Below are 5,218 nucleotides of genomic sequence, written 5' to 3' on the forward strand. Positions count from 1 at the left end.
AAATGAATTACACCTGTACGCATAAAACGGAAATTTAAATTATCGATGCATTTCTTAACATTTATTATAAAAGATTCTTACGTGTTGTTGATGTAAAATCAAAAGTACTATGTATAATCTGCCATCAAAAAAATTTACTTGGAATTTATAGTCTATAGAACACAAAATTTACTGTTACAGTGTTTTTGATAATATCATATTAAGATTTGCACACTATTTGTGGAAGACAGATTTCGGATTGATACCTAGATCACACAAGAGACCTCTATTAGAATGTTTTATGATATCTTGTTTTCTGTTTCAAGCGACTGAATCAATAAAGACTTAAGCCTGACAAAGAGACTTTTTTGACCGATGATAGTGTGCTGTGTATAATTTAATTTCGAACACACAGATGTGTTTGTAGAATTTATTAGCGACGGGGAAACTAGTAAGAATTTTGTAAAGTTTCTCATATTAATAGCAGAAAATTAAAAAAAAAAGAATCAAAGCTCTCAACTCCTTATATATCCGTGTGATAGTATGAAATGAACATAATCATATACAGGAATTTTTATATGTATGAAATAAAGTCGTGCTAGTTACACCATTTATAACTCAAAAACAGCTGCGCCAGTTTTAATGATTTTTGTGTTTTTCGATCCAAAAAATATGGAGATAAAAAGACAATAATTCATACCTGTCATGGCAAAGGATGATAAATGATTAAGCGTTGGCTTTACCACATTTATAAATTATATATATATATATATACTTATATATATATTTATATATATATATATACATACATACACATACATACTTATATATATATATATATATTCACAAAAAAAGTCTTGTTAATAATACCATTTACAGCTCTCTAACAAATTTTTATGAATTTTCTGTTTTCGGCTTTGTCCAATGTAAGTCGTATAATAAATTGAACTTAATAATTTTGTGTAAATTTTAAATCCAAAATATGATTATTTATTGACTCCAGACGGAAAGTTCGCCGGGTCAGTCACTTATAGATAAAAATGAGCAAACATTGTAAGATAAATGAAATACGAGCGTATAAATAAGAAATAGACTGTTAAAAAAAGAAATGAAGTATTGTATTGTGGTAGAATAAAAATAAAATGTAAAAGTAGAAGTCAGGAAGTTATAGAATAGGCACAAAATATGCACCATACTGATCAATATTAGTATTGTGCATATTTTGCATGCAATACAAAATCCCTTCGTTCATTGAAAAAAATAGAAATCGAAGGATAACAAGTCCTCATGCCTATGGGAGACAGAAAAATTTCGAGAAAAAATAGTGAACGTAATTAACTTTATAAATGTTTACATTAAGTTTTACAGCAGTAAGACATGACTGCAGGGAGATTGACTTGTTGAAGTGGTAGTAAGGAGACGACTTAACGCGCAGATCAGACGGCTGCTGGGGTTTTTAGATTCTGGAGTAGAGACCGCAGACCGGTAAGCGAAGCGTAGGATTTTCACCCACAGGTAGACAAACTTGTTACGTTATTCGGAAGACCCTGGATGCACGCCGATTCTAATCGGCTCTATTGGAAATCTTTGGGCAAGCTCTACGTTCAGCTTTGGACGTCTTATTGCAGAAGTGGTGATGACGTCGACTTAGTGTGCACATAACATAAAGCTAAAAGTTCATAATTATTTTTTGATATAATAAGGTGCTAGGCAATATTATTATTTTATGCTCAAGTAAGTTATCGATAATTGCAATCGAACAAGTCGAGATTAGGTCCTTCGGACACCCACGTGCCCAGTTATGCTGTGAACCGTAAGCGACCTATATACTGGTCAACCTCTCATTTCTATGAAATAAATAATTTAACGTTCAGTCCAGCGTTTCCTTTATTTGGTATCGATTTAGTTATTGTAAAAATGTGTAAGGCATGGGTAGGTCTTCCAAAAGGCTATTAGACCAACGATATAATTAAGGTCAACGGAATTAGTTGGATGCGAGCAGCGCATCACTGATCGTTGTGGCAATCATTGGTGGACGCCAATGCCTTGTAGTGGGCGTCTGTCGACTGATATGATGATTAAACAGGTAGGCCGAGATTCAGCGCTATGCCACCTCAAATCGTGTGATACTGTAAGTCCCTACGGACATACAGCTACTGCGACTACCTATATATAACACAGTAGTGGTGTCAGTGTTTTAAAAGCACAATATGCTGCAATAATCATTATCGATAACAGCATACAGTTTACATTCGATTTTGTGTGCTTATAATCTTTTTTATATTTGGCTCAAATTTACTTGTAGCAACACGTAAAACTGCTTCCAAACTTTCATTTGCAAGACGGTTTCGATTTTTTGTTTTATTATTATTTAGTATAGAAAAAGTTTGTTCACATATATAGGTAGAACCAAATAAGCTGGCACATTTCAGAGCGTTTATGCGCAACTCTTCGTACATATTTTTATCAATGCAGCGGTAAAAGTTCAGCAAGTCTCCTTCGTTGAATTTGTTGCGTAAATCTTGGTCGTTTTGAATGTCGATAATTTCTAATTGCATTGACTCTGGCACATTTTCAACTGAAATCGTGAAAGGATTGCTGAATATGTCCAACAGAGGTTTCACTTTTTTAAACTCCGAAAATCTGTCTTGAAAAGATTGAATCAAAATATCTATCTTTTCTACATAACTGAAATTAATCGCAGTTTTGTTGAATTTTTCAGCCATTTCCTTATAATTCGGAAAATGATTGTAATTTCCAGAATTCAACTGTGATCTGAAAAGTGTTAGCTTGCATTAAAAGGATGATACATGAGCGTAGAGCTGGGATATCAGTTGATTTTTGCCTTGAAGCCGTGTGTTCAAGACATTCAAATGATTTGTATTGTCAACTAAAAAAGCCAAATCACACAACCAATCAGGATTTTTAAGTTCCGGGACATCCCTTTGCTTTTCCGCCAGAAATATTTCAATTTCTTCTATTAAATCTAGAAATCGTGCCAGTGTCAATCCACGACTTAGCCACCTTATTTCTGTATTATACAGTAAATCTCCGTATTTGTTTTCGGTGCTATCAAGGAATTGTTTGAATTATCTGTGATTGAGTCCTCGTGATTTTAAGAAATTTACAGTCGAAACTACCACTTTCATGACATTTTGAAATTCAATTTTTTTAGAACCGAGGGCTTTTTGGTGTATAATGCAGTAAAACTGCATGAGATCTTCAGCGTTTATGTTTTTTTCTTGCAGATGCTTTTTCAGCAAAGTAACTAGCCCGGAATTAACACTTATCATCGAAGGAGCACCGTCAGTCGCAACTCCCGATAATTTTTATAAGTCCAAATCAGTTTTTGAACACTTATCCAAAAGTAAATTGAGTATAACAACTCCTTTGGTTTAACCTTTCAATGAACATATAACTAATCCTAATAACGCTTCTAAGACTTCAAAATCTTATGTAACATCTCGTATGAATATGAGAAGTTGAGCTGTAGAACTAATATCAGTGGATTCGTCGAGTGCTAACGAAAAAAATTCAATGATCTTAGTTTTTTCAATTAATTGTTCCGCAGTATTACCTGACAAAGACATAATTCGTCTTTGGATAGTCATACGATTCAGACACATTTTCGCAGCGGCAATTTCTATGCATTCTTTTACAAAATCGCTATCAATGAAGGGGCGATTCGATTTCTGTAGCTGTTTCTGAATCTTGAATGGGTTTTGTAAACATAGCTTGCTGACCAATAAGCTCCAGTTTTAAAGACAACATTTTTTGCTTTCTTAATTCGCCTGTAAACTTGGTAAAAGAAGGATGCTGCGTTTCATAGTTCCTTTTTACATTATATTCCTTTGCAATCGCAACAGAATTCTTGCAAAATAAACAAACGACTTTGTTATGCGACCATACAAAAAAGTATTTTTGTATGGTCGCATAACAAAGTCCAAATTTCTTGAAAATAACGATTTTCATCTTTAACCTTACGTTTTTTACTCGGTCCTGGCTTCTCCATGTTGTGTTATAATCCTGGCTAGGATTAACACAGCACCTAAAAACAATTACAGTACCTACTTAAATTACCCATCCTTTTTTAAATCATCAAAAATAATTGATTTTTCCTCAATTATTCCTTAGAAATTTTAAGATTTTTATACATCTTATGTTTTTTTTTAAATAAAATAAGATATCGTAAATAATTTTCTCGGTATGTACTTGACCTATCATGTACAGTGGTTTAAAATGGTCTTGTAATCAAATAAGAACGGTGAGGCTTAAAGCGTACTGATCCAAAATAAAATGTAAATTTCATATAGGATGATTGGTTAAATGAATATGCTATCAATTAATTTATGGTACACCTTATCTAAAAATCAATGGTTTGAGAAAATGTAAATAATAGTTATATATAAATAAAAGCGTTTTTAAAATTGATTATTGTTTACTATGTCTCTGCAGATTTTGTACAGCCAGAAGTTATAGCCTATTACATGTAAACAGAATAATTAAATTATTGTAAAATATCCGAGAGTGATCACTTTATACAGGTGATTGGCAGTACTGTAAAGAGTTTAAAGCTTTATGTTGACAAATGAGATAAACCCCTTTATAGTTTTAATACTAATAACCACCATCCTGTAAACGAGAGGTTTCTAATTACCAAATTTAAAAATAATATTTACCAAGAAATTTTAAATACCCTGTGCAAACGTTATTTAAGTTGTTATTGTAATTTTGCTATGATGTAATTAAATTCCATGAAATCATGTTGATTTCCAGCACCACACTATTGTTTCGGTGTAACCTCATTTTGCCATATTTGTATAATTTTTAACTATATACTGTTATAATTATTCGTTTTTTTCCTTCTACAATATTATAAAATCGACCAAGAAATTATAAATATGTTAAGAAAAAAATTACTTTCTTAACAAATAAATTACTTAAGTAACTTAAAATTCGTATGGCACTAGTTTCGATTTTTTTTTATTTTATTACACTAGTTTTCCTGTAAATTGGAAAAAGGACTTATTATTAGTATTTTTTTAATGTTTTATTTGTACTAGTTTCGTTTCGTTTCCATATAGGGACAACGCAGATTGTACCATTTTTGGTATGACTTCGAATGGTATATGTAAGCGCTTACGTGTCGTAAAGGTCCGGTGGGCGACGAGGTACACGTCAAGGTGCAAGGGGGGCGTCGAGCTCTTGCTCTCAGTAACGCTGCCGCGCAGCCCGTGCC

The sequence above is a fragment of the Battus philenor genome, unplaced genomic scaffold (assembly GCF_028537555.1).
Source record: "Battus philenor isolate CCGP_79_NKW_IND1 unplaced genomic scaffold, ilBatPhil1.0.hap1 SCAF_19, whole genome shotgun sequence".
Classification (NCBI taxonomy): Eukaryota; Metazoa; Arthropoda; class Insecta; order Lepidoptera; family Papilionidae; genus Battus; species Battus philenor.